General features: G+C 45.5%; 43 non-coding genes across 43 annotated transcripts; 25 read left to right on the top strand and 18 right to left on the bottom strand.

The window, feature by feature from the left end:
* Positions 1-258: 258 nt before the first annotated feature.
* trnam-cau (transfer RNA methionine (anticodon CAU)) lies at positions 259-332 on the bottom strand. Its single transcript has one exon. It is a non-coding gene; the product is annotated as a tRNA-Met (tRNA).
* Positions 333-427: 95 nt separating this feature from the next.
* Positions 428-510, top strand: trnal-cag (transfer RNA leucine (anticodon CAG)). The gene has a single exon. It is a non-coding gene; the product is annotated as a tRNA-Leu (tRNA).
* A 951-nt stretch (positions 511-1,461) lies between these two features.
* Positions 1,462-1,544, top strand: trnal-cag (transfer RNA leucine (anticodon CAG)). Its single transcript has one exon. It is a non-coding gene; the product is annotated as a tRNA-Leu (tRNA).
* Positions 1,545-2,326: 782 nt separating this feature from the next.
* On the bottom strand, positions 2,327-2,400 carry trnam-cau (transfer RNA methionine (anticodon CAU)). The gene has a single exon. It is a non-coding gene; the product is annotated as a tRNA-Met (tRNA).
* Positions 2,401-2,495: 95 nt separating this feature from the next.
* trnal-cag (transfer RNA leucine (anticodon CAG)) lies at positions 2,496-2,578 on the top strand. Its single transcript has one exon. It is a non-coding gene; the product is annotated as a tRNA-Leu (tRNA).
* Positions 2,579-3,360: 782 nt separating this feature from the next.
* trnam-cau (transfer RNA methionine (anticodon CAU)) lies at positions 3,361-3,434 on the bottom strand. The gene has a single exon. It is a non-coding gene; the product is annotated as a tRNA-Met (tRNA).
* A 95-nt stretch (positions 3,435-3,529) lies between these two features.
* Positions 3,530-3,612, top strand: trnal-cag (transfer RNA leucine (anticodon CAG)). Its single transcript has one exon. It is a non-coding gene; the product is annotated as a tRNA-Leu (tRNA).
* A 782-nt stretch (positions 3,613-4,394) lies between these two features.
* trnam-cau (transfer RNA methionine (anticodon CAU)) lies at positions 4,395-4,468 on the bottom strand. The gene has a single exon. It is a non-coding gene; the product is annotated as a tRNA-Met (tRNA).
* Positions 4,469-4,563: 95 nt separating this feature from the next.
* trnal-cag (transfer RNA leucine (anticodon CAG)) lies at positions 4,564-4,646 on the top strand. The gene has a single exon. It is a non-coding gene; the product is annotated as a tRNA-Leu (tRNA).
* Positions 4,647-5,428: 782 nt separating this feature from the next.
* trnam-cau (transfer RNA methionine (anticodon CAU)) lies at positions 5,429-5,502 on the bottom strand. The gene has a single exon. It is a non-coding gene; the product is annotated as a tRNA-Met (tRNA).
* Positions 5,503-5,597: 95 nt separating this feature from the next.
* Positions 5,598-5,680, top strand: trnal-cag (transfer RNA leucine (anticodon CAG)). Its single transcript has one exon. It is a non-coding gene; the product is annotated as a tRNA-Leu (tRNA).
* Positions 5,681-6,631: 951 nt separating this feature from the next.
* trnal-gag (transfer RNA leucine (anticodon GAG)) lies at positions 6,632-6,710 on the top strand. The gene has a single exon. It is a non-coding gene; the product is annotated as a tRNA-Leu (tRNA).
* A 782-nt stretch (positions 6,711-7,492) lies between these two features.
* Positions 7,493-7,566, bottom strand: trnam-cau (transfer RNA methionine (anticodon CAU)). Its single transcript has one exon. It is a non-coding gene; the product is annotated as a tRNA-Met (tRNA).
* A 95-nt stretch (positions 7,567-7,661) lies between these two features.
* Positions 7,662-7,744, top strand: trnal-cag (transfer RNA leucine (anticodon CAG)). Its single transcript has one exon. It is a non-coding gene; the product is annotated as a tRNA-Leu (tRNA).
* A 782-nt stretch (positions 7,745-8,526) lies between these two features.
* On the bottom strand, positions 8,527-8,600 carry trnam-cau (transfer RNA methionine (anticodon CAU)). Its single transcript has one exon. It is a non-coding gene; the product is annotated as a tRNA-Met (tRNA).
* A 95-nt stretch (positions 8,601-8,695) lies between these two features.
* trnal-cag (transfer RNA leucine (anticodon CAG)) lies at positions 8,696-8,778 on the top strand. Its single transcript has one exon. It is a non-coding gene; the product is annotated as a tRNA-Leu (tRNA).
* A 951-nt stretch (positions 8,779-9,729) lies between these two features.
* trnal-gag (transfer RNA leucine (anticodon GAG)) lies at positions 9,730-9,808 on the top strand. Its single transcript has one exon. It is a non-coding gene; the product is annotated as a tRNA-Leu (tRNA).
* A 782-nt stretch (positions 9,809-10,590) lies between these two features.
* On the bottom strand, positions 10,591-10,664 carry trnam-cau (transfer RNA methionine (anticodon CAU)). The gene has a single exon. It is a non-coding gene; the product is annotated as a tRNA-Met (tRNA).
* Positions 10,665-10,759: 95 nt separating this feature from the next.
* trnal-cag (transfer RNA leucine (anticodon CAG)) lies at positions 10,760-10,842 on the top strand. Its single transcript has one exon. It is a non-coding gene; the product is annotated as a tRNA-Leu (tRNA).
* Positions 10,843-11,624: 782 nt separating this feature from the next.
* Positions 11,625-11,698, bottom strand: trnam-cau (transfer RNA methionine (anticodon CAU)). Its single transcript has one exon. It is a non-coding gene; the product is annotated as a tRNA-Met (tRNA).
* Positions 11,699-11,793: 95 nt separating this feature from the next.
* Positions 11,794-11,876, top strand: trnal-cag (transfer RNA leucine (anticodon CAG)). The gene has a single exon. It is a non-coding gene; the product is annotated as a tRNA-Leu (tRNA).
* A 782-nt stretch (positions 11,877-12,658) lies between these two features.
* Positions 12,659-12,732, bottom strand: trnam-cau (transfer RNA methionine (anticodon CAU)). Its single transcript has one exon. It is a non-coding gene; the product is annotated as a tRNA-Met (tRNA).
* A 95-nt stretch (positions 12,733-12,827) lies between these two features.
* Positions 12,828-12,910, top strand: trnal-cag (transfer RNA leucine (anticodon CAG)). Its single transcript has one exon. It is a non-coding gene; the product is annotated as a tRNA-Leu (tRNA).
* A 782-nt stretch (positions 12,911-13,692) lies between these two features.
* On the bottom strand, positions 13,693-13,766 carry trnam-cau (transfer RNA methionine (anticodon CAU)). The gene has a single exon. It is a non-coding gene; the product is annotated as a tRNA-Met (tRNA).
* Positions 13,767-13,861: 95 nt separating this feature from the next.
* Positions 13,862-13,944, top strand: trnal-cag (transfer RNA leucine (anticodon CAG)). Its single transcript has one exon. It is a non-coding gene; the product is annotated as a tRNA-Leu (tRNA).
* A 782-nt stretch (positions 13,945-14,726) lies between these two features.
* On the bottom strand, positions 14,727-14,800 carry trnam-cau (transfer RNA methionine (anticodon CAU)). Its single transcript has one exon. It is a non-coding gene; the product is annotated as a tRNA-Met (tRNA).
* A 95-nt stretch (positions 14,801-14,895) lies between these two features.
* Positions 14,896-14,978, top strand: trnal-cag (transfer RNA leucine (anticodon CAG)). The gene has a single exon. It is a non-coding gene; the product is annotated as a tRNA-Leu (tRNA).
* A 782-nt stretch (positions 14,979-15,760) lies between these two features.
* trnam-cau (transfer RNA methionine (anticodon CAU)) lies at positions 15,761-15,834 on the bottom strand. The gene has a single exon. It is a non-coding gene; the product is annotated as a tRNA-Met (tRNA).
* Positions 15,835-15,929: 95 nt separating this feature from the next.
* Positions 15,930-16,012, top strand: trnal-cag (transfer RNA leucine (anticodon CAG)). Its single transcript has one exon. It is a non-coding gene; the product is annotated as a tRNA-Leu (tRNA).
* A 951-nt stretch (positions 16,013-16,963) lies between these two features.
* On the top strand, positions 16,964-17,042 carry trnal-gag (transfer RNA leucine (anticodon GAG)). Its single transcript has one exon. It is a non-coding gene; the product is annotated as a tRNA-Leu (tRNA).
* Positions 17,043-17,824: 782 nt separating this feature from the next.
* trnam-cau (transfer RNA methionine (anticodon CAU)) lies at positions 17,825-17,898 on the bottom strand. Its single transcript has one exon. It is a non-coding gene; the product is annotated as a tRNA-Met (tRNA).
* Positions 17,899-17,993: 95 nt separating this feature from the next.
* On the top strand, positions 17,994-18,076 carry trnal-cag (transfer RNA leucine (anticodon CAG)). The gene has a single exon. It is a non-coding gene; the product is annotated as a tRNA-Leu (tRNA).
* A 782-nt stretch (positions 18,077-18,858) lies between these two features.
* trnam-cau (transfer RNA methionine (anticodon CAU)) lies at positions 18,859-18,932 on the bottom strand. Its single transcript has one exon. It is a non-coding gene; the product is annotated as a tRNA-Met (tRNA).
* Positions 18,933-19,027: 95 nt separating this feature from the next.
* trnal-cag (transfer RNA leucine (anticodon CAG)) lies at positions 19,028-19,110 on the top strand. Its single transcript has one exon. It is a non-coding gene; the product is annotated as a tRNA-Leu (tRNA).
* Positions 19,111-20,061: 951 nt separating this feature from the next.
* trnal-gag (transfer RNA leucine (anticodon GAG)) lies at positions 20,062-20,140 on the top strand. The gene has a single exon. It is a non-coding gene; the product is annotated as a tRNA-Leu (tRNA).
* Positions 20,141-20,922: 782 nt separating this feature from the next.
* Positions 20,923-20,996, bottom strand: trnam-cau (transfer RNA methionine (anticodon CAU)). The gene has a single exon. It is a non-coding gene; the product is annotated as a tRNA-Met (tRNA).
* Positions 20,997-21,091: 95 nt separating this feature from the next.
* Positions 21,092-21,174, top strand: trnal-cag (transfer RNA leucine (anticodon CAG)). Its single transcript has one exon. It is a non-coding gene; the product is annotated as a tRNA-Leu (tRNA).
* Positions 21,175-21,956: 782 nt separating this feature from the next.
* Positions 21,957-22,030, bottom strand: trnam-cau (transfer RNA methionine (anticodon CAU)). Its single transcript has one exon. It is a non-coding gene; the product is annotated as a tRNA-Met (tRNA).
* A 95-nt stretch (positions 22,031-22,125) lies between these two features.
* Positions 22,126-22,208, top strand: trnal-cag (transfer RNA leucine (anticodon CAG)). The gene has a single exon. It is a non-coding gene; the product is annotated as a tRNA-Leu (tRNA).
* Positions 22,209-23,159: 951 nt separating this feature from the next.
* Positions 23,160-23,238, top strand: trnal-gag (transfer RNA leucine (anticodon GAG)). The gene has a single exon. It is a non-coding gene; the product is annotated as a tRNA-Leu (tRNA).
* Positions 23,239-24,020: 782 nt separating this feature from the next.
* Positions 24,021-24,094, bottom strand: trnam-cau (transfer RNA methionine (anticodon CAU)). Its single transcript has one exon. It is a non-coding gene; the product is annotated as a tRNA-Met (tRNA).
* A 95-nt stretch (positions 24,095-24,189) lies between these two features.
* Positions 24,190-24,272, top strand: trnal-cag (transfer RNA leucine (anticodon CAG)). Its single transcript has one exon. It is a non-coding gene; the product is annotated as a tRNA-Leu (tRNA).
* A 951-nt stretch (positions 24,273-25,223) lies between these two features.
* trnal-gag (transfer RNA leucine (anticodon GAG)) lies at positions 25,224-25,302 on the top strand. The gene has a single exon. It is a non-coding gene; the product is annotated as a tRNA-Leu (tRNA).
* The last annotated feature ends 1,047 nt before the right edge of the window (positions 25,303-26,349 follow it).

Here is a 26,349-nt window from a genome sequence, read left to right as displayed (position 1 = left end):
AAACATTACATCACTACTGACAAGAAACGTCATGAGAATGAAAGAATTATGTTCAGACTGAACAAAACATTGTAGTGACACTGCCCCAGTTTAGGTTAATATGAGAGGAATACTATTACTGCATTTATTCAACATCTGCCCTACAAAATGACTGGATTTCAATCGCATTGCTCATGAAGGAATGGACAATCACACAAAAGGGTATGAAGAAACCCGCTCTTTTGCCTAAACGCTCTTGTGTGCTAAAAAGCACAACTCTGCCCCGCGTGAGGCTCGAACTCACGACCTTCAGATTATGAGACTGACGCGCTGCCTAACTGCGCCAACGAGGCATGTGCTGTGGCCAGTGTGAGTGGTGGAGCACTAGCTTCTGGATCATCTGCCATTCGGTGCAGGTCCAAACACGCTGCTCACCGTGCGCTGTCATGTCAGGATGGCCGAGCGGTCTAAGGCGCTGCGTTCAGGTCGCAGTCTCCCCTGGAGGCGTGGGTTCGAATCCCACTTCTGACAGACCTGACCTTTGGTTGCGGGCTCCAGGTAGATTCTTTAACCCTCTGGCAAGTTGACCCAGTAACACGCTAATATTGACGAAGCACTGCAATTCAGTTCATGTCAGAGCCAATGGAACACTACGGTACCTCTGACCACCGGCATCGCATGAACTTTAAAGTAACACTTTTGTGCCATGTATGGGATTCTGTGGAATTTTCATGCAGTTTCCAGGGAATGTCATGTCCTGACATTTCATGAAATTGGACATGTTTTATAGAATAGCATTCAATGGAATAACATGTTGTGATGTTTACCGGAATGAGAACTTGTTTATGAAAGGGTATTCATGTTTTGTTTGGGGTTTCTTTGGAGGGATGCAATGGGATTCTTGGAGTTTGACTGTGATGTCATGGACTGAAATTTTGGGGGTGCAGTAGAATTTCATGGCAAGGAATTCCTGGAAATCTCTTGGAATGACATGTCATGGGTTTATGGGCTGTGGGATGGAATGTCATGGAATGAGATTCATGGCATGTCAAGCGAAACATTACATCACTACTGACAAGAAACGTCATGAGAATGAAAGAATTATGTTCAGACTGAACAAAACATTGTAGTGACACTGCCCCAGTTTAGGTGAATATGAGAGGAATACTATTTCTGCATTTATTCAACATCTGCCCTACAAAATGACTGGATTTCAATCGCATTGCTCATGAAGGAATGGACAATCACACAAAAGGGTATGAAGAAACCCGCTCTTTTGCCTAAACGCTCTTGTGTGCCAAAAAGCACCACTCTGCCCCGTGTGAGGCTCGAACTCACGACCTTCAGATTATGAGACTGCCGCGCTGCCTAACTGCGCCAACGAGGCATGTGCTGTGGCCAGTGTGAGTGGTGAAGCACTAGCTTCTGGATCATCTGCCATTCGGTGCAGCTCCAAACACGCTGCTCACCGTGCGCTTTCATGTCAGGATGGCCGAGCGGTCTAAGGCGCTGCGTTCAGGTCGCAGTCTCCCCTGGAGGCGTGGGTTCGAATCCCACTTCTGACAGACCTAACCTTTGGTTGCGGGCTCCAGGTAGACTCTTTAACCCTCTGGCAAGTTGACCCAGTAACACGCTAATATTGACGAAGCACTGCATTTCAGTTCATGTCAGAGCCAATGGAACACTACGGTACTTCTGACCACCGGCATCGTATGAACTTTAAAGTAACACTTTTGTGCCATGTATGGGATTCTGTGGAATTTTCATGCAGTTTCCAGGGAATGTCATGTCCTGACATTTCATGAAATTGGACATGTTTTATAGAATAGCATTCAATGGAATAACATGTTGTGATGTTTACCGGAATGAGAACTTGTTTATGAAAGGGTATTCATGTTTTGTTTGGGGTTTCTTTGGAGGGATGCAATGGGATTCTTGGAGTTTGACTGTGATGTCATGGACTGAAATTTTGGGGGTGCAGTAGAATTTCATGGCAAGGAATTCCTGGAAATCTCTTGGAATGACATGTCATGGGTTTATGGGCTGTGGGATGGAATGTCATGGAATGAGATTCATGGCATGTCAAGCGAAACATTACATCACTACTGACAAGAAATGTCATGAGAATGAAAGAATTATGTTCAGACTGAACAAAACATTGTAGTGACACTGCCCCAGTTTAGGTGAATATGAGAGGAATACTATTTCTGCATTTATTCAACATCTGCCCTACAAAATGACTGGATTTCAATCGCATTGCTCATGAAGGAATGGACAATCACACAAAAGGGTATGAAGAAACCCGCTCTTTTGCCTAAACGCTCTTGTGTGCCAAAAAGCACCACTCTGCCCCGTGTGAGGCTCGAACTCACGACCTTCAGATTATGAGACTGACGCGCTGCCTAACTGCGCCAACGAGGCATGTGCTTTGGCCAGTGTGAGTGGTGGAGCACTAGCTTCTGGATCATCTGCCATTCGGTGCAGCTCCAAACACGCTGCTCACCGTGAGCTGTCATGTCAGGATGGCCGAGCGGTCTAAGGCGCTGCGTTCAGGTCGCAGTCTCCCCTGGAGGCGTGGGTTCGAATCCCACTTCTGACAGACCTAACCTTTGGTTGCGGGCTCCAGGTAGAGTCTTTAACCCTCTGGCAAGTTGACCCAGTAACACACTAATATTGACGAAGCACTGCATTTCAGTTCATGTCAGAGCCAATGGAACACTACGGTACCTCTGACCACCGGCATCGTATGAACTGTAAAGTAACACTTTTGTGCCATGTATGGGATTCTGTGGAATGTCCATGCAGTTTCCAGGGAATGTCATGTCCTGACATTTCATGAAATTGGACATGTTTTATAGAATAGCATTCAATGGAATACCATGTTGTGATGTTTACCGGAATGAGAACTTGTTTATGAAAGGGTATTCATGTTTTGTTTGGGGTTTCTTTGGAGGGATGCAATGGGATTCTTGGAGTTTGACTGTGATGTCATGGACTGAAATTTTGGGGGTGCAGTAGAATTTCATGGCAAGGAATTCCTGGAAATCTCTTGGAATGACATGTCATGGGTTTATGGGCTGTGGGATGGAATGTCATGGAATGAGATTCATGGCATGTCAAGCGAAACATTACATCACTACTGACAAGAAACGTCATGAGAATGAAAGAATTATGTTCAGACTGAACAAAACATTGTAGAGACATTGCCCCATTTTAGGTGAATATGAGAGGAATACTATTACTGCATTTATTCAACATCTGCCCTACAAAATGACTGGATTTCAATCGCATTGCTCACGAAGGAATGGACAATCACACAAAAGGGTATGAAAAAACCCGCTCTTTTGCCTAAACGCTCTTGTGTGCCAAAAAGCACCACTCTGCCCCGTGTGAGGCTCGAACTCACGACCTTCAGATTATGAGACTGACGCGCTGCCTAATTGCGCCAACAAGGCATGTGCTGTGGCCAGTGTGAGTGGTGGAGCACTAGCTTCTGGATCATCTGCCATTCGGTGCAGCTCCAAACACGCTGCTCACCGTGCGCTGTCATGTCAGGATGGCCGAGCGGTCTAAGGCGCTGCGTTCAGGTCGCAGTCTCCCCTGGAGGCGTGGGTTCGAATCCCACTTCTGACAGACCTAACCTTTGGTTGCGGGCTCCAGGTAGACTCTTTAACCCTCTGGCAAGTTGACCCAGTAACACGCTAATATTGACGAAGCACTGCAATTCAGTTCATGTCAGAGCCAATGGAACACTACGGTATCTCTGACGACCGGCATCGCATGAACTTTAAAGTAACACTTTTGTGCCATGTATGGGATTCTGTGGAATTTTCATGCAGTTTCCAGGGAATGTCATGTCCTGACATTTCATGAAATTGGACATGTTTTATAGAATAGCATTCAATGGAATAACATGTTGTGATGTTTACCGGAATGAGAACTTGTTTATGAAAGGGTATTCATGTTTTGTTTGGGGTTTCTTTGGAGGGATGCAATGGGATTCTTGGAGTTTGACTGTGATGTCATGGACTGAAATTTTGGGGGTGCAGTAGAATTTCATGGCAAGGAATTCCTGGAAATCTCTTGGAATGACATGTCATGGGTTTATGGGCTGTGGGATGGAATGTCATGGAATGAGATTCATGGCATGTCAAGCGAAACATTACATCACTACTGACAAGAAACGTCATGAGAATGAAAGAATTATGTTCAGACTGAACAAAACATTGTAGTGACACTGCCCCAGTTTAGGTGAATATGAGAGGAATACTATTTCTGCATTTATTCAACATCTGCCCTACAAAATGACTGGATTTCAATCGCATTGCTCATGAAGGAATGGACAATCACACAAAAGGGTATGAAGAAACCCGCTCTTTTGCCTAAACGCTCTTGTGTGCCAAAAAGCACCACTCTGCCCCGTGTGAGGCTCGAACTCACGACCTTCAGATTATGAGACTGACGCGCTGCCTAACTGCGCCAACAAGGCATGTGCTGTGGCCAGTGTGAGTGGTGGAGCACTAGCTTCTGGATCATCTGCCATTCGGTGCAGCTCCAAACACGCTGCTCACCGTGCGCTTTTATGTCAGGATGGCCGAGCGGTCTAAGGCGCTGCGTTCAGGTCGCAGTCTCCCCTGGAGGCGTGGGTTCGAATCCCACTTCTGACAGACCTAACCTTTGGTTGCGGGCTCCAGGTAGAGTCTTTAACCCTCTGGCAAGTTGACCCAGTAACACACTAATATTGACGAAGCACTGCATTTCAGTTCATGTCAAAGCCAATGGAACACTACGGTACCTCTGACCACCGGCATCGTATGAACTTTAAAGTAACACTTTTGTGCCATGTATGGGATTCTGTGGAATTTCCATGCAGTTTCCAGGGAATGTCATGTCCTGACATTTCATGAAATTGGACATGTTTTATAGAATAGCATTCAATGGAATACCATGTTGTGATGTTTACCGGAATGAGAACTTGTTTATGAAAGGGTATTCATGTTTTGTTTGGGGTTTCTTTGGAGGGATGCAATGGGATTCTTGGAGTTTGACTGTGATGTCATGGACTGAAATTTTGGGGGTGCAGTAGAATTTCATGGCAAGGAATTCCTGGAAATCTCTTGGAATGACATGTCATGGGTTTATGGGCTGTGGGATGGAATGTCATGGAATGAGATTCATGGCATGTCAAGCGAAACATTACATCACTACTGACAAGAAACGTCATGAGAATGAAAGAATTATGTTCAGACTGAACAAAACATTGTAGTGACACTGCCCCATTTTAGGTGAATATGAGAGGAATACTATTACTGCATTTATTCAACATCTGCCCTACAAAATGACTGGATTTCAATCGCATTGCTCATGAAGGAATGGACAATCACACAAAAGGGTATGAAGAAACCCGCTCTTTTGCCTAAACGCTCTTGTGTGCCAAAAAGCACCAATCTGCCCCGTGTGAGGCTCGAACTCACGACCTTCAGATTATGAGACTGACGCGCTGCCTAACTGCGCCAACGAGGCATGTGCTGTGGTCAGTGTGAGTGGTGGAGCACTAGCTTCTGGATCATCTGCCATTCGGTGCAGCTCCAAACACGCTGCTCACCGTGCGCTTTCATGTCAGGATGGCCGAGCGGTCTAAGGCGCTGCGTTCAGGTCGCAGTCTCCCCTGGAGGCGTGGGTTCGAATCCCACTTCTGACAGACCTAACCTTTGGTTGCGGGCTCCAGGTAGACTCTTTAACCCTCTGGCAAGTTGACCCAGTAACACGCTAATATTGACGAAGCACTGCAATTCAGTTCATGTCAGAGCCAATGGAACACTACGGTACCTCTGACCACCGGCATCGCATGAACTTTAAAGTAACACTTTTGTGCCATGTATGGGATTCTGTGGAATTTTCATGCAGTTTCCAGGGAATGTCATGTCCTGACATTTCATGAAATTGGACATGTTTTATAGAATAGCATTCAATGGAATAACATGTTGTGATGTTTACCGGAATGAGAACTTGTTTATGAAAGGGAATTCATGTTTTGTTTGGGGTTTCTTTGGAGGGATGCAATGGGATTCTTGGAGTTTGACTGTGATGTCATGGACTGAAATTTTGGGGGTGCAGTAGAATTTCATGGCAAGGAATTCCTGGAAATCTCTTGGAATGACATGTCATGGGTTTATGGGCTGTGGGATGGAATGTCATGGAATGAGATTCATGGCATGTCAAGCGAAACATTACATCACTACTGACAAGAAACGTCATGAGAATGAAAGAATTATGTTCAGACTGAACAAAACATTGTAGTGACACTGCCCCATTTTAGGTTAATATGAGAGGAATACTATTTCTGCATTTATTCAACATCTGCCCTACAAAATGACTGGATTTCAATCGCATTGCTCATGAAGGAATGGACAATCACACAAAAGGGTATGAAGAAACCCGCTCTTTTGCCTAAACGCTCTTGTGTGCCAAAAAGCACCACTCTGCCCCGTGTGAGGCTCGAACTCACGACCTTCAGATTATGAGACTGCCGCGCTGCCTAACTGCGCCAACGAGGCATGTGCTGTGGCCAGTGTGAGTGGTGAAGCACTAGCTTCTGGATCATCTGCCATTCGGTGCAGCTCCAAACACGCTGCTCACCGTGAGCTGTCATGTCAGGATGGCCGAGCTAAGGCGCTGCGTTGAGGTCGCAGTCTCCCCTGGAGGCGTGGGTTCGAATCCCACTTCTGACAGACCTAACCTTTGGTTGCGGGCTCCAGGTAGAGTCTTTAACCCTCTGGCAAGTTGACCCAGTAACACACTAATATTGATGAAGCACTGCATTTCAGTTCATGTCAGATCCAATGGAACACTACGGTACCTCTGACCACCGGCATCGTATGAACTTTAAAGTAACACTTTTGTGCCATGTATGGGATTCTGTGGAATTTCCATGCAGTTTCCAGGGAATGTCATGTCCTGACATTTTATGAAATTGGACATGTTTTATAGAATAGCATTCAATGGAATACCATGTTGCGATGTTTACCGGAATGAGAACTTGTTTATGAAAGGGTATTCATGTTTTGTTTGGGGTTTCTTTGGAGGGATGCAATGGGATTCTTGGAGTTTGACTGTGATGTCGTGGACTGAAATTTTGGGGGTGCAGTAGAATTTCATTGCAAGGAATTCCTGGAAATCTCTTGGAATGACATGTCATGGATTTATGGGCTGTGGGATGGAATGTCATGGAATGAGAATCATGAAATGTCAAGCGAAACATTACATCACTACTGACAAGAAACATCATGAGAATGAAAGAATTATGTTCAACCTGAACAAAACATTGTAGTGACACTGCCCCATTTTAGGTGAATATGAGAGGAATACTATTACTGCATTTATTCAACATCTGCCCTACAAAATGACTGGAATTCAATCGCATTGCTCATGAAGGAATGGACAATCACACAAAAGGGTATGAAGAAACCCGCTCTTTTGCCTGAACGCTCTTGTGTGCTAAAAAGCACAACTCTGCCCCGTGTGAGGCTCGAACTCACGACCTTCAGATTATGAGACTGACGCGCTGCCTAACTGCGCCAACGAGGCATGTGCTGTGGCCAGTGTGAGTGGTGGAGCACTAGCTTCTGGATCATCTGCCATTCGGTGCAGCTCCAAACACGCTGCTCACCGTGCGCTGTCATGTCAGGATGGCCGAGCGGTCTAAGGCGCTGCGTTCAGGTCGCAGTCTCCCCTGGAGGCGTGGGTTCGAATCCCACTTCTGACAGACCTAACCTTTGGTTGCGGGCTCCAGGTAGACTCTTTAACCCTCTGGCAAGTTGACCCAGTAACACGCTAATATTGACGAAGCACTGCAATTCAGTTCATGTCAGAGCCAATGGAACACTACGGTACCTCTGACCACCGGCATCGCATGAACTTTAAAGTAACACTTTTGTGCCATGTATGGGATTCTGTGGAATTTTCATGCAGTTTCCAGGGAATGTCATGTCCTGACATTTCATGAAATTGGACATGTTTTATAGAATAGCATTCAATGGAATAACATGTTGTGATGTTTACCGGAATGAGAACTTGTTTATGAAAGGGTATTCATGTTTTGTTTGGGGTTTCTTTGGAGGGATGCAATGGGATTCTTGGAGTTTGACTGTGATGTCATGGACTGAAATTTTGGGGGTGCAGTAGAATTTCATGGCAAGGAATTCCTGGAAATCTCTTGGAATGACATGTCATGGGTTTATGGGCTGTGGGATGGAATGTCATGGAATGAGATTCATGGCATGTCAAGCGAAACATTACATCACTACTGACAAGAAACGTCATGAGAATGAAAGAATTATGTTCAGACTGAACAAAACATTGTAGTGACACTGCCCCAGTTTAGGTTAATATGAGAGGAATACTATTTCTGCATTTATTCAACATCTGCCCTACAAAATGACTGGATTTCAATCGCATTGCTCAAGAAGGAATGGACAATCACACAAAAGGGTATGAAGAAACCCGCTCTTTTGCCTAAACGCTCTTGTGTGCCAAAAAGCACCACTCTGCCCCGTGTGAGGCTCGAACTCACGACCTTCAGATTATGAGACTGACGCGCTGCCTAACTGCGCCAACAAGGCATGTGCTGTGGCCAGTGTGAGTGGTGGAGCACTAGCTTCTGGATCATCTGCCATTCGGTGCAGCTCCAAACACGCTGCTCACCGTGAGCTGTCATGTCAGGATGGCCGAGCGGTCTAAGGTGCTGCGTTCAGGTCGCAGTCTCCCCTGGAGGCGTGGGTTCGAATCCCACTTCTGACAGACCTAACCTTTGGTTGCGGGCTCCAGGTAGAGTCTTTAACCCTCTGGCAAGTTGACCCAGTAACACACTAATATTGACGAAGCACTGCATTTCAGTTCATGTCAAAGCCAATGGAACACTACGGTACCTCTGACCACCGGCATCGTATGAACTTTAAAGTAACACTTTTGTGCCATGTATGGAATTCTGTGGAATTTCCATGCAGTTTCCAGGGAATGTCATGTCCTGACATTTCATGAAATTGGACATGTTTTATAGAATAGCATTCAATGGAATACCATGTTGTGATGTTTACCGGAATGAGAACTTGTTTATGAAAGGGTATTCATGTTTTGTTTGGGGTTTCTTTGGAAGGATGCAATGGGATTCTTGGAGTTTGACTGTGATGTCATGGACTGAAATTTTGGGGGTGCAGTAGAATTTCATGGCAAGGAATTCCTGGAAATCTCTTGGAATGACATGTCATGGGTTTATGGGCTGTGGGATGGAATGTCATGGAATGAGATTCATGGCATGTCAAGCGAAACATTACATCAGTACTGACAAGAAACGTCATGAGAATGAAAGAATTATGTTCAGACTGAACAAAACATTGTAGTGACACTGCCCCATTTTAGGTGAATATGAGAGGAATACTATTACTGCATTTATTCAACATCTGCCCTACAAAATGACTGGATTTCAATCGCATTGCTCATGAAGGAATGGACAATCACACAAAAGGGTATGAAGAAACCCGCTCTTTTGCCTAAACGCTCTTGTGTGCCAAAAAGCACCACTCTGCCCCGTGTGAGGCTCGAACTCACGACCTTCAGATTATGAGACTGCCGCGCTGCCTAACTGCGCCAACGAGGCATGTGCTGTGGCCAGTGTGAGTGGTGAAGCACTAGCTTCTGGATCATCTGCCATTCGGTGCAGCTCCAAACACGCTGCTCACCGTGAGCTGTCATGTCAGGATGGCCGAGCTAAGGCGCTGCGTTGAGGTCGCAGTCTCCCCTGGAGGCGTGGGTTCGAATCCCACTTCTGACAGACCTAACCTTTGGTTGCGGGCTCCAGGTAGAGTCTTTAACCCTCTGGCAAGTTGACCCAGTAACACACTAATATTGATGAAGCACTGCATTTCAGTTCATGTCAGATCCAATGGAACACTACGGTACCTCTGACCACCGGCATCGTATGAACTTTAAAGTAACACTTTTGTGCCATGTATGGGATTCTGTGGAATTTCCATGCAGTTTCCAGGGAATGTCATGTCCTGACATTTTATGAAATTGGACATGTTTTATAGAATAGCATTCAATGGAATACCATGTTGCGATGTTTACCGGAATGAGAACTTGTTTATGAAAGGGTATTCATGTTTTGTTTGGGGTTTCTTTGGAGGGATGCAATGGGATTCTTGGAGTTTGACTGTGATGTCGTGGACTGAAATTTTGGGGGTGCAGTAGAATTTCATTGCAAGGAATTCCTGGAAATCTCTTGGAATGACATGTCATGGATTTATGGGCTGTGGGATGGAATGTCATGGAATGAGAATCATGAAATGTCAAGCGAAACATTACATCACTACTGACAAGAAACATCATGAGAATGAAAGAATTATGTTCAACCTGAACAAAACATTGTAGTGACACTGCCCCATTTTAGGTGAATATGAGAGGAATACTATTACTGCATTTATTCAACATCTGCCCTACAAAATGACTGGAATTCAATCGCATTGCTCATGAAGGAATGGACAATCACACAAAAGGGTATGAAGAAACCCGCTCTTTTGCCTGAACGCTCTTGTGTGCTAAAAAGCACAACTCTGCCCCGTGTGAGGCTCGAACTCATGACCTTCAGATTATGAGACTGACGCGCTGCCTAACTGCGCCAACGAGGCATGTGCTGTGGCCAGTGTGAGTGGTGGAGCACTAGCTTCTGGATCATCTGCCATTCGGTGCAGCTCCAAACACGCTGCTCACCGTGCGCTGTCATGTCAGGATGGCCGAGCGGTCTAAGGCGCTGCGTTCAGGTCGCAGTCTCCCCTGGAGACGTGGGTTCGAATCCCACTTCTGACAGACCTAACCTTTGTTTGCGGGCTCCAGGTAGACTCTTTAACCCTCTGGCAAGTTGACCCAGTAACACGCTAATATTGACGAAGCACTGCAATTCAGTTCATGTCAGAGCCAATGGAACACTACGGTACCTCTGACCACCGGCATCGCATGAACTTTAAAGTAACACTTTTGTGCCATGTATGGGATTCTGTGGAATTTTCATGCAGTTTCCAGGGAATGTCATGTCCTGACATTTCATGAAATTGGACATGTTTTATAGAATAGCATTCAATGGAATAACATGTTGTGATGTTTACCGGAATGAGAACTTGTTTATGAAAGGGTATTCATGTTTTGTTTGGGGTTTCTTTGGAGGGATGCAATGGGATTCTTGGAGTTTGACTGTGATGTCATGGACTGAAATTTTGGGGGTGCAGTAGAATTTCATGGCAAGGAATTCCTGGAAATCTCTTGGAATGACATGTCATGGGTTTATGGGCTGTGGGATGGAATGTCATGGAATGAGATTCATGGCATGTCAAGCGAAACATTACATCACTACTGACAAGAAACGTCATGAGAATGAAAGAATTATGTTCAGACTGAACAAAACATTGTAGTGACACTGCCCCAGTTTAGGTTAATATGAGAGGAATACTATTTCTGCATTTATTCAACATCTGCCCTACAAAATGACTGGATTTCAATCGCATTGCTCATGAAGGAATGGACAATCACACAAAAGGGTATGAAGAAACCCGCTCTTTTGCCTAAACGCTCTTGTGTGCCAAAAAGCACCACTCTGCCCCGTGTGAGGCTCGAACTCACGACCTTCAGATTATGAGACTGACGCGCTGCCTAACTGCGCCAACAAGGCATGTGCTGTGGCCAGTGTGAGTGGTGGAGCACTAGCTTCTGGATCATCTGCCATTCGGTGCAGCTCCAAACACGCTGCTCACAGTGAGATGTCATGTCAGGATGGCCGAGCGGTCTAAGGCGCTGCGTTCAGGTCGCAGTCTCCCCTGGAGGCGTGGGTTCGAATCCCACTTCTGACAGACCTAACCTTTGGTTGCGGGCTCCAGGTAGACTCTTTAACCCTCTGGCAAGTTGACCCAGTAACACACTAATATTGACGAAGCACTGCATTTCAGTTCATGTCAGAGCCAATGGAACACTACGGTACCTCTGACCACCGGCATCGTATGAACTTTAAAGTAACACTTTTGTGCCATGTATGGGATTCTGTGGAATTTTCATGCAGTTTCCAGGGAATGTCATGTCCTGACATTTCATGAAATTGGACATGTTTTATAGAATAGCATTCAATGGAATAACATGTTGTGATGTTTACCGGAATGAGAACTTGTTTATGAAAGGGTATTCATGTTTTGTTTGGGGTTTCTTTGGAGGGATGCAATGGGATTCTTGGAGTTTGACTGTGATGTCATGGAATGAAATTTTGGGGGTGCAGTAGAATTTCATGGCAAGGAATTCCTGGAAATCTCTTGGAATGACATGTCATGGGTTTATGGGCTGTGGGATGGAATGTCATGGAATGAGATTCATGGCATGTCAAGCGAAACATTACATCACTACTGACAAGAAATGTCATGAGAATGAAAGAATTATGTTCAGACTGAACAAAACATTGTAGTGACACTGCCCCAGTTTAGGTGAATATGAGAGGAATACTATTTCTGCATTTATTCAACATCTGCCCTACAAAATGACTGGATTTCAATCGCATTGCTCATGAAGGAATGGACAATCACACAAAAGGGTATGAAGAAACCCGCTCTTTTGCCTAAACGCTCTTGTGTGCCAAAAAGCACCACTCTGCCCCGTGTGAGGCTCGAACTCACGACCTTCAGATTATGAGACTGACGCGCTGCCTAACTGCGCCAACGAGGCATGTGCTTTGGCCAGTGTGAGTGGTGGAGCACTAGCTTCTGGATCATCTGCCATTCGGTGCAGCTCCAAACACGCTGCTCACCGTGAGCTGTCATGTCAGGATGGCCGAGCGGTCTAAGGCGCTGCGTTCAGGTCGCAGTCTCCCCTGGAGGCGTGGGTTCGAATCCCACTTCTGACAGACCTAACCTTTGGTTGCGGGCTCCAGGTAGAGTCTTTAACCCTCTGGCAAGTTGACCCAGTAACACACTAATATTGACGAAGCACTGCATTTCAGTTCATGTCAGAGCCAATGGAACACTACGGTACCTCTGACCACCGGCATCGTATGAACTGTAAAGTAACACTTTTGTGCCATGTATGGGATTCTGTGGAATGTCCATGCAGTTTCCAGGGAATGTCATGTCCTGACATTTCATGAAATTGGACATGTTTTATAGAATAGCATTCAATGGAATACCATGTTGTGATGTTTACCGGAATGAGAACTTGTTTATGAAAGGGTATTCATGTTTTGTTTGGGGTTTCTTTGGAGGGATGCAATGGGATTCTTGGAGTTTGACTGTGATGTCATGGACTGAAATTTTGGGGGTGCAGTAGAATTTCATGGCAAGGAATTCCTGGAAATCTCTTGGAATGACATGTCATGGGTTTATGGGCTGTGGGATGGAATGTCATGGAATGAGATTCATGGCATGTCAAGCGAAACATTACATCACTACTGACAAGAAACGTCATGAGAATGAAAGAATTATGTTCAGACTGAACAAAACATTGTAGAGACATTGCCCCATTTTAGGTGAATATGAGAGGAATACTATTACTGCATTTATTCAACATCTGCCCTACAAAATGACTGGATTTCAATCGCATTGCTCACGAAGGAATGGACAATCACACAAAAGGGTATGAAGAAACCCGCTCTTTTGCCTAAACGCTCTTGTGTGCCAAAAAGCACCACTCTGCCCCGTGTGAGGCTCGAACTCACGACCTTCAGATTATGAGACTGACGCGCTGCCTAACTGCGCCAACAAGGCATGTGCTGTGGCCAGTGTGAGTGGTGGAGCACTAGCTTCTGGATCATCTGCCATTCGGTGCAGCTCCAAACACGCTGCTCACCGTGCGCTGTCATGTCAGGATGGCCGAGCGGTCTAAGGCGCTGCGTTCAGGTCGCAGTCTCCCCTGGAGGCGTGGGTTCGAATCCCACTTCTGACAGACCTAACCTTTGGTTGCGGGCTCCAGGTAGACTCTTTAACCCTCTGGCAAGTTGACCCAGTAACACGCTAATATTGACGAAGCACTGCAATTCAGTTCATGTCAGAGCCAATGGAACACTACGGTATCTCTGACGACCGGCATCGCATGAACTTTAAAGTAACACTTTTGTGCCATGTATGGGATTCTGTGGAATTTTCATGCAGTTTCCAGGGAATGTCATGTCCTGACATTTCATGAAATTGGACATGTTTTATAGAATAGCATTCAATGGAATAACATGTTGTGATGTTTACCGGAATGAGAACTTGTTTATGAAAGGGTATTCATGTTTTGTTTGGGGTTTCTTTGGAGGGATGCAATGGGATTCTTGGAGTTTGACTGTGATGTCATGGACTGAAATTTTGGGGGTGCAGTAGAATTTCATGGCAAGGAATTCCTGGAAATCTCTTGGAATGACATGTCATGGGTTTATGGGCTGTGGGATGGAATGTCATGGAATGAGATTCATGGCATGTCAAGCGAAACATTACATCACTACTGACAAGAAACGTCATGAGAATGAAAGAATTATGTTCAGACTGAACAAAACATTGTAGTGACACTGCCCCAGTTTAGGTGAATATGAGAGGAATACTATTTCTGCATTTATTCAACATCTGCCCTACAAAATGACTGGATTTCAATCGCATTGCTCATGAAGGAATGGACAATCACACAAAAGGGTATGAAGAAACCCGCTCTTTTGCCTAAACGCTCTTGTGTGCCAAAAAGCACCACTCTGCCCCGTGTGAGGCTCGAACTCACGACCTTCAGATTATGAGACTGACGCGCTGCCTAACTGCGCCAACAAGGCATGTGCTGTGGCCAGTGTGAGTGGTGGAGCACTAGCTTCTGGATCATCTGCCATTCGGTGCAGCTCCAAACACGCTGCTCACCGTGCGCTTTTATGTCAGGATGGCCGAGCGGTCTAAGGCGCTGCGTTCAGGTCGCAGTCTCCCCTGGAGGCGTGGGTTCGAATCCCACTTCTGACAGACCTAACCTTTGGTTGCGGGCTCCAGGTAGAGTCTTTAACCCTCTGGCAAGTTGACCCAGTAACACACTAATATTGACGAAGCACTGCATTTCAGTTCATGTCAAAGCCAATGGAACACTACGGTACCTCTGACCACCGGCATCGTATGAACTTTAAAGTAACACTTTTGTGCCATGTATGGGATTCTGTGGAATTTCCATGCAGTTTCCAGGGAATGTCATGTCCTGACATTTCATGAAATTGGACATGTTTTATAGAATAGCATTCAATGGAATACCATGTTGTGATGTTTACCGGAATGAGAACTTGTTTATGAAAGGGTATTCATGTTTTGTTTGGGGTTTCTTTGGAGGGATGCAATGGGATTCTTGGAGTTTGACTGTGATGTCATGGACTGAAATTTTGGGGGTGCAGTAGAATTTCATGGCAAGGAATTCCTGGAAATCTCTTGGAATGACATGTCATGGGTTTATGGGCTGTGGGATGGAATGTCATGGAATGAGATTCATGGCATGTCAAGCGAAACATTACATCACTACTGACAAGAAACGTCATGAGAATGAAAGAATTATGTTCAGACTGAACAAAACATTGTAGTGACACTGCCCCATTTTAGGTGAATATGAGAGGAATACTATTACTGCATTTATTCAACATCTGCCCTACAAAATGACTGGATTTCAATCGCATTGCTCATGAAGGAATGGACAATCACACAAAAGGGTATGAAGAAACCCGCTCTTTTGCCTAAACGCTCTTGTGTGCCAAAAAGCACCAATCTGCCCCGTGTGAGGCTCGAACTCACGACCTTCAGATTATGAGACTGACGCGCTGCCTAACTGCGCCAACGAGGCATGTGCTGTGGTCAGTGTGAGTGGTGGAGCACTAGCTTCTGGATCATCTGCCATTCGGTGCAGCTCCAAACACGCTGCTCACCGTGCGCTTTCATGTCAGGATGGCCGAGCGGTCTAAGGCGCTGCGTTCAGGTCGCAGTCTCCCCTGGAGGCGTGGGTTCGAATCCCACTTCTGACAGACCTAACCTTTGGTTGCGGGCTCCAGGTAGACTCTTTAACCCTCTGGCAAGTTGACCCAGTAACACGCTAATATTGACGAAGCACTGCAATTCAGTTCATGTCAGAGCCAATGGAACACTACGGTACCTCTGACCACCGGCATCGCATGAACTTTAAAGTAACACTTTTGTGCCATGTATGGGATTCTGTGGAATTTTCATGCAGTTTCCAGGGAATGTCATGTCCTGACATTTCATGAAATTGGACATGTTTTATAGAATAGCATTCAATGGAATAACATGTTGTGATGTTTACCGGAATGAGAACTTGTTTATGAAAGGGAATTCATGTTTTGTTTGGGGTTTCTTTGGAGGGATGCAATGGGATTCTTGGAGTTTGACTGTGATGTCATGGACTGAAATTTTGGGGGTGCAGTAGAATTTCATGGCAAGGAATTCCTGGAAATCACTTGGAATGACATGTCATGGGTTTATGGGCTGTGGGATGGAATGTCATGGAATGAGATTCATGGCATGTCAAGCGAAACATTACATCACTACTGACAAGAAACGTCATGAGAATGAAAGAATTATGTTCAGACTGAACAAAACATTGTAGTGACACTGCCCCATTTTAGGTTAATATGAGAGGAATACTATTTCTGCATTTATTCAACATCTGCCCTACAAAATGACTGGATTTCAATCGCATTGCTCATGAAGGAATGGACAATCACACAAAAGGGTATGAAGAAACCCGCTCTTTTGCCTAAACGCTCTTGTGTGCCAAAAAGCACCACTCTGCCCCGTGTGAGGCTCGAACTCACGACCTTCAGATTATGAGACTGCCGCGCTGCCTAACTGCGCCAACGAGGCATGTGCTGTGGCCAGTGTGAGTGGTGAAGCACTAGCTTCTGGATCATCTGCCATTCGGTGCAGCTCCAAACACGCTGCTCACCGTGAGCTGTCATGTCAGGATGGCCGAGCTAAGGCGCTGCGTTGAGGTCGCAGTCTCCCCTGGAGGCGTGGGTTCGAATCCCACTTCTGACAGACCTAACCTTTGGTTGCGGGCTCCAGGTAGAGTCTTTAACCCTCTGGCAAGTTGACCCAGTAACACACTAATATTGATGAAGCACTGCATTTCAGTTCATGTCAGATCCAATGGAACACTACGGTACCTCTGACCACCGGCATCGTATGAACTTTAAAGTAACACTTTTGTGCCATGTATGGGATTCTGTGGAATTTCCATGCAGTTTCCAGGGAATGTCATGTCCTGACATTTTATGAAATTGGACATGTTTTATAGAATAGCATTCAATGGAATACCATGTTGCGATGTTTACCGGAATGAGAACTTGTTTATGAAAGGGTATTCATGTTTTGTTTGGGGTTTCTTTGGAGGGATGCAATGGGATTCTTGGAGTTTGACTGTGATGTCGTGGACTGAAATTTTGGGTGTGCAGTAGAATTTCATTGCAAGGAATTCCTGGAAATCTCTTGGAATGACATGTCATGGATTTATGGGCTGTGGGATGGAATGTCATGGAATGAGAATCATGAAATGTCAAGCGAAACATTACATCACTACTGACAAGAAACATCATGAGAATGAAAGAATTATGTTCAACCTGAACAAAACATTGTAGTGACACTGCCCCATTTTAGGTGAATATGAGAGGAATACTATTACTGCATTTATTCAACATCTGCCCTACAAAATGACTGGAATTCAATCGCATTGCTCATGAAGGAATGGACAATCACACAAAAGGGTATGAAGAAACCCGCTCTTTTGCCTGAACGCTCTTGTGTGCTAAAAAGCACAACTCTGCCCCGTGTGAGGCTCGAACTCACGACCTTCAGATTATGAGACTGACGCGCTGCCTAACTGCGCCAACGAGGCATGTGCTGTGGCCAGTGTGAGTGGTGGAGCACTAGCTTCTGGATCATCTGCCATTCGGTGCAGCTCCAAACACGCTGCTCACCGTGCGCTGTCATGTCAGGATGGCCGAGCGGTCTAAGGCGCTGCGTTCAGGTCGCAGTCTCCCCTGGAGGCGTGGGTTCGAATCCCACTTCTGACAGACCTAACCTTTGGTTGCGGGCTCCAGGTAGACTCTTTAACCCTCTGGCAAGTTGACCCAGTAACACGCTAATATTGACGAAGCACTGCAATTCAGTTCATGTCAGAGCCAATGGAACACTACGGTACCTCTGACCACCGGCATCGCATGAACTTTAAAGTAACACTTTTGTGCCATGTATGGGATTCTGTGGAATTTTCATGCAGTTTCCAGGGAATGTCATGTCCTGACATTTCATGAAATTGGACATGTTTTATAGAATAGCATTCAATGGAATAACATGTTGTGATGTTTACCGGAATGAGAACTTGTTTATGAAAGGGTATTCATGTTTTGTTTGGGGTTTCTTTGGAGGGATGCAATGGGATTCTTGGAGTTTGACTGTGATGTCATGGACTGAAATTTTGGGGGTGCAGTAGAATTTCATGGCAAGGAATTCCTGGAAATCTCTTGGAATGACATGTCATGGGTTTATGGGCTGTGGGATGGAATGTCATGGAATGAGATTCATGGCATGTCAAGCGAAACATTACATCACTACTGACAAGAAACGTCATGAGAATGAAAGAATTATGTTCAGACTGAACAAAACATTGTAGTGACACTGCCCCATTTTAGGTGAATATGAGAGGAATACTATTTCTGCATTTATTCAACATCTGCCCTACAAAATGACTGGATTTCAATCGCATTGCTCAAGAAGGAATGGACAATCACACAAAAGGGTATGAAGAAACCCGCTCTTTTGCCTAAACGCTCTTGTGTGCCAAAAAGCACCACTCTGCCCCGTGTGAGGCTCGAACTCACGACCTTCAGATTATGAGACTGACGCGCTGCCTAACTGCGCCAACAAGGCATGTGCTGTGGCCAGTGTGAGTGGTGGAGCACTAGCTTCTGGATCATCTGCCATTCGGTGCAGCTCCAAACACGCTGCTCACCGTGAGCTGTCATGTCAGGATGGCCGAGCGGTCTAAGGTGCTGCGTTCAGGTCGCAGTCTCCCCTGGAGGCGTGGGTTCGAATCCCACTTCTGACAGACCTAACCTTTGGTTGCGGGCTCCAGGTAGAGTCTTTAACCCTCTGGCAAGTTGACCCAGTAACACACTAATATTGACGAAGCACTGCATTTCAGTTCATGTCAAAGCCAATGGAACACTACGGTACCTCTGACCACCGGCATCGTATGAACTTTAAAGTAACACTTTTGTGCCATGTATGGAATTCTGTGGAATTTCCATGCAGTTTCCAGGGAATGTCATGTCCTGACATTTCATGAAATTGGACATGTTTTATAGAATAGCATTCAATGGAATACCATGTTGTGATGTTTACCGGAATGAGAACTTGTTTATGAAAGGGTATTCATGTTTTGTTTGGGGTTTCTTTGGAAGGATGCAATGGGATTCTTGGAGTTTGACTGTGATGTCATGGACTGAAATTTTGGGGGTGCAGTAGAATTTCATGGCAAGGAAATCCTGGAAATCTCTTGGAATGACATGTCATGGGTTTATGGGCTGTGGGATGGAATGTCATGGAATGAGATTCATGGCATGTCAAGCGAAACATTACATCAGTACTGACAAGAAACGTCATGAGAATGAAAGAATTATGTTCAGACTGAACAAAACATTGTAGTGACACTGCCCCATTTTAGGTGAATATGAGAGGAATACTATTACTGCATTTATTCAACATCTGCCCTACAAAATGACTGGATTTCAATCGCATTGCTCATGAAGGAATGGACAATCACACAAAAGGGTATGAAGAAACCCGCTCTTTTGCCTAAACGCTCTTGTGTGCCAAAAAGCACCACTCTGCCCCGTGTGAGGCTCGAACTCACGACCTTCAGATTATGAGACTGCCGCGCTGCCTAACTGCGCCAACGAGGCATGTGCTGTGGCCAGTGTGAGTGGTGAAGCACTAGCTTCTGGATCATCTGCCATTCGGTGCAGCTCCAAACACGCTGCTCACCGTGAGCTGTCATGTCAGGATGGCCGAGCTAAGGCGCTGCGTTGAGGTCGCAGTCTCCCCTGGAGGCGTGGGTTCGAATCCCACTTCTGACAGACCTAACCTTTGGTTGCGGGCTCCAGGTAGAGTCTTTAACCCTCTGGCAAGTTGACCCAGTAACACACTAATATTGATGAAGCACTGCATTTCAGTTCATGTCAGATCCAATGGAACACTACGGTACCTCTGACCACCGGCATCGTATGAACTTTAAAGTAACACTTTTGTGCCATGTATGGGATTCTGTGGAATTTCCATGCAGTTTCCAGGGAATGTCATGTCCTGACATTTTATGAAATTGGACATGTTTTATAGAATAGCATTCAATGGAATACCATGTTGCGATGTTTACCGGAATGAGAACTTGTTTATGAAAGGGTATTCATGTTTTGTTTGGGGTTTCTTTGGAGGGATGCAATGGGATTCTTGGAGTTTGACTGTGATGTCGTGGACTGAAATTTTGGGGGTGCAGTAGAATTTCATTGCAAGGAATTCCTGGAAATCTCTTGGAATGACATGTCATGGATTTATGGGCTGTGGGATGGAATGTCATGGAATGAGAATCATGAAATGTCAAGCGAAACATTACATCACTACTGACAAGAAACATCATGAGAATGAAAGAATTATGTTCAACCTGAACAAAACATTGTAGTGACACTGCCCCATTTTAGGTGAATATGAGAGGAATACTATTACTGCATTTATTCAACATCTGCCCTACAAAATGACTGGAATTCAATCGCATTGCTCATGAAGGAATGGACAATCACACAAAAGGGTATGAAGAAACCCGCTCTTTTGCCTGAACGCTCTTGTGTGCTAAAAAGCACAACTCTGCCCCGTGTGAGGCTCGAACTCACGACCTTCAGATTATGAGACTGACGCGCTGCCTAACTGCGCCAACGAGGCATGTGCTGTGGCCAGTGTGAGTGGTGGAGCACTAGCTTCTGGATCATCTGCCATTCGGTGCAGCTCCAAACACGCTGCTCACCGTGCGCTGTCATGTCAGGATGGCCGAGCGGTCTAAGGCGCTGCGTTCAGGTCGCAGTCTCCCCTGGAGGCGTGGGTTCGAATCCCACTTCTGACAGACCTAACCTTTGGTTGCGGGCTCCAGGTAGACTCTTTAACCCTCTGGCAAGTTGACCCAGTAACACGCTAATATTGACGAAGCACTGCAATTCAGTTCATGTCAGAGCCAATGGAACACTACGGTACCTCTGACCACCGGCATCGCATGAACTTTAAAGTAACACTTTTGTGCCATGTATGGGATTCTGTGGAATTTTCATGCAGTTTCCAGGGAAACTCATGTCCTGACATTTCATGAAATTGGACATGTTTTATAGAATAGCATTCAATGGAATACCATGTTGTGATGTTTACCGGAATGAGAACTTGTTTATGAAAGGGTATTCATGTTTTGTTTGGGGTTTCTTTGGAGGGATGCAATGGGATTCTTGGAGTTTGACTGTGATGTCATGGACTGAAATTTTGGGGGTGCAGTAGAATTTCATGGCAAGGAATTCCTGGAAATCTCTTGGAATGACATGTCATGGGTTTATGGGCTGTGGGATGGAATGTCATGGAATGAGATTCATGGCATGTCAAGCGAAACATTACATCACTACTGACAAGAAACGTCATGAGAATGAAAGAATTATGTTCAGACTGAACAAAACATTGTAGTGACACTGCCCCATTTTAGGTGAATATGAGAGGAATACTATTACTGCATTTATTCAACATCTGCCCTACAAAATGACTGGATTTCAATCGCATTGCTCATGAAGGAATGGACAATCACACAAAAGGGTATGAAGAAACCCGCTCTTTTGCCTAAACGCTCTTGTGTGCCAAAAAGCACCAATCTGCCCCGTGTGAGGCTCGAACTCACGACCTTCAGATTATGAGACTGACGCGCTGCCTAACTGCGCCAACGAGGCATGTGCTGTGGTCAGTGTGAGTGGTGGAGCACTAGCTTCTGGATCATCTGCCATTCGGTGCAGCTCCAAACACGCTGCTCACCGTGCGCTTTCATGTCAGGATGGCCGAGCGGTCTAAGGCGCTGCGTTCAGGTCGCAGTCTCCCCTGGAGGCGTGGGTTCGAATCCCACTTCTGACAGACCTAACCTTTGGTTGCGGGCTCCAGGTAGACTCTTTAACCCTCTGGCAAGTTGACCCAGTAACACGCTAATATTGACGAAGCACTGCAATTCAGTTCATGTCAGAGCCAATGGAACACTACGGTACCTCTGACCACCGGCATCGCATGAACTTTAAAGTAACACTTTTGTGCCATGTATGGGATTCTGTGGAATTTTCATGCAGTTTCCAGGGAATGTCATGTCCTGACATTTCATGAAATTGGACATGTTTTATAGAATAGCATTCAATGGAATAACATGTTGTGATGTTTACCGGAATGAGAACTTGTTTATGAAAGGGAATTCATGTTTTGTTTGGGGTTTCTTTGGAGGGATGCAATGGGATTCTTGGAGTTTGACTGTGATGTCATGGACTGAAATTTTGGGGGTGCAGTAGAATTTCATGGCAAGGAATTCCTGGAAATCTCTTGGAATGACATGTCATGGGTTTATGGGCTGTGGGATGGAATGTCATGGAATGAGATTCATGGCATGTCAAGCGAAACATTACATCACTACTGACAAGAAACGTCATGAGAATGAAAGAATTATGTTCAGACTGAACAAAACATTGTAGTGACACTGCCCCATTTTAGGTTAATATGAGAGGAATACTATTTCTGCATTTATTCAACATCTGCCCTACAAAATGACTGGATTTCAATCGCATTGCTCATGAAGGAATGGACAATCACACAAAAGGGTATGAAGAAACCCGCTCTTTTGCCTAAACGCTCTTGTGTGCCAAAAAGCACCACTCTGCCCCGTGTGAGGCTCGAACTCACGACCTTCAGATTATGAGACTGCCGCGCTGCCTAACTGCGCCAACGAGGCATGTGCTGTGGCCAGTGTGAGTGGTGAAGCACTAGCTTCTGGATCATCTGCCATTCGGTGCAGCTCCAAACACGCTGCTCACCGTGAGCTGTCATGTCAGGATGGCCGAGCTAAGGCGCTGCGTTGAGGTCGCAGTCTCCCCTGGAGGCGTGGGTTCGAATCCCACTTCTGACAGACCTAACCTTTGGTTGCGGGCTCCAGGTAGAGTCTTTAACCCTCTGGCAAGTTGACCCAGTAACACACTAATATTGATGAAGCACTGCATTTCAGTTCATGTCAGATCCAATGGAACACTACGGTACCTCTGACCACCGGCATCGTATGAACTTTAAAGTAACACTTTTGTGCCATGTATGGGATTCTGTGGAATTTCCATGCAGTTTCCAGGGAATGTCATGTCCTGACATTTTATGAAATTGGACATGTTTTATAGAATAGCATTCAATGGAATACCATGTTGCGATGTTTACCGGAATGAGAACTTGTTTATGAAAGGGTATTCATGTTTTGTTTGGGGTTTCTTTGGAGGGATGCAATGGGATTCTTGGAGTTTGACTGTGATGTCGTGGACTGAAATTTTGGGGGTGCAGTAGAATTTCATTGCAAGGAATTCCTGGAAATCTCTTGGAATGACATGTCATGGATTTATGGGATGTGGGATGGAATGTCATGGAATGAGAATCATGAAATGTCAAGCGAAACATTACATCACTACTGACAAGAAACATCATGAGAATGAAAGAATTATGTTCAACCTGAACAAAACATTGTAGTGACACTGCCCCATTTTAGGTGAATATGAGAGGAATACTATTACTGCATTTATTCAACATCTGCCCTACAAAATGACTGGAATTCAATCGCATTGCTCATGAAGGAATGGACAATCACACAAAAGGGTATGAAGAAACCCGCTCTTTTGCCTGAACGCTCTTGTGTGCTAAAAAGCACAACTCTGCCCCGTGTGAGGCTCGAACTCACGACCTTCAGATTATGAGACTGACGCGCTGCCTAACTGCGCCAACGAGGCATGTGCTGTGGCCAGTGTGAGTGGTGGAGCACTAGCTTCTGGATCATCTGCCATTCGGTGCAGCTCCAAACACGCTGCTCACCGTGCGCTGTCATGTCAGGATGGCCGAGCGGTCTAAGGTGCTGCGTTCAGGTCGCAGTCTCCCCTGGAGGCGTGGGTTCGAATCCCACTTCTGACAGACCTAACCTTTGGTTGCGGGCTCCAGGTAGAGTCTTTAACCCTCTGGCAAGTTGACCCAGTAACACACTAATATTGACGAAGCACTGCATTTCAGTTCATGTCAAAGCCAATGGAACACTACGGTACCTCTGACCACCGGCATCGTATGAACTTTAAAGTAACACTTTTGTGCCATGTATGGAATTCTGTGGAATTTCCATGCAGTTTCCAGGGAATGTCATGTCCTGACATTTCATGAAATTGGACATGTTTTATAGAATAGCATTCAATGGAATACCATGTTGTGATGTTTACCGGAATGAGAACTTGTTTATGAAAGGGTATTCATGTTTTGTTTGGGGTTTCTTTGGAAGGATGCAATGGGATTCTTGGAGTTTGACTGTGATGTCATGGACTGAAATTTTGGGGGTGCAGTAGAATTTCATGGCAAGGAATTCCTGGAAATCTCTTGGAATGACATGTCATGGGTTTATGGGCTGTGGGATGGAATGTCATGGAATGAGATTCATGGCATGTCAAGCGAAACATTACATCAGTACTGACAAGAAACGTCATGAGAATGAAAGAATTATGTTCAGACTGAACAAAACATTGTAGTGACACTGCCCCATTTTAGGTGAATATGAGAGGAATACTATTACTGCATTTATTCAACATCTGCCCTACAAAATGACTGGATTTCAATCGCATTGCTCATGAAGGAATGGACAATCACACAAAAGGGTATGAAGAAACCCGCTCTTTTGCCTAAACGCTCTTGTGTGCCAAAAAGCACCACTCTGCCCCGTGTGAGGCTCGAACTCACGACCTTCAGATTATGAGACTGCCGCGCTGCCTAACTGCGCCAACGAGGCATGTGCTGTGGCCAGTGTGAGTGGTGAAGCACTAGCTTCTGGATCATCTGCCATTCGGTGCAGCTCCAAACACGCTGCTCACCGTGAGCTGTCATGTCAGGATGGCCGAGCTAAGGCGCTGCGTTGAGGTCGCAGTCTCCCCTGGAGGCGTGGGTTCGAATCCCACTTCTGACAGACCTAACCTTTGGTTGCGGGCTCCAGGTAGAGTCTTTAACCCTCTGGCAAGTTGACCCAGTAACACACTAATATTGATGAAGCACTGCATTTCAGTTCATGTCAGATCCAATGGAACACTACGGTACCTCTGACCACCGGCATCGTATGAACTTTAAAGTAACACTTTTGTGCCATGTATGGGATTCTGTGGAATTTCCATGCAGTTTCCAGGGAATGTCATGTCCTGACATTTTATGAAATTGGACATGTTTTATAGAATAGCATTCAATGGAATACCATGTTGCGATGTTTACCGGAATGAGAACTTGTTTATGAAAGGGTATTCATGTTTTGTTTGGGGTTTCTTTGGAGGGATGCAATGGGATTCTTGGAGTTTGACTGTGATGTCGTGGACTGAAATTTTGGGGGTGCAGTAGAATTTCATTGCAAGGAATTCCTGGAAATCTCTTGGAATGACATGTCATGGATTTATGGGCTGTGGGATGGAATGTCATGGAATGAGAATCATGAAATGTCAAGCGAAACATTACATCACTACTGACAAGAAACATCATGAGAATGAAAGAATTATGTTCAACCTGAACAAAACATTGTAGTGACACTGCCCCATTTTAGGTGAATATGAGAGGAATACTATTACTGCATTTATTCAACATCTGCCCTACAAAATGACTGGAATTCAATCGCATTGCTCATGAAGGAATGGACAATCACACAAAAGGGTATGAAGAAACCCGCTCTTTTGCCTGAACGCTAAACGCTCTTGTGTGCTAAAAAGCACAACTCTGCCCCGCGTGAGGCTCGAACTCAAGACCTTCAGATAATGAGACTGACGCGCTCCCTAACTGCGCCAACGAGGCATGTGCTGTGGCCAGTGTGAGTGGTGGAGCACTAGCTTCTGGATCATCTGCCATTCGGTGCAGCTCCAAACACGCTGCTCACCGTACGCTGTCATGTCAGGATGGCCGAGCTAAGGCGCTGCGTTCAGGTCGCAGTCTCCCCTGGAGGCGTGGGTTCGAATCCCACTTCTGACAGACCTAACCT

Source organism: Pseudorasbora parva, chromosome 20 (assembly GCF_024679245.1).
Source record: "Pseudorasbora parva isolate DD20220531a chromosome 20, ASM2467924v1, whole genome shotgun sequence".
Lineage (NCBI taxonomy): Eukaryota > Metazoa > Chordata > Actinopteri > Cypriniformes > Gobionidae > Pseudorasbora > Pseudorasbora parva.
Note: the sequence above shows the minus strand (reverse complement) of the source record. Positions and strands in the feature narration are given on the sequence as shown.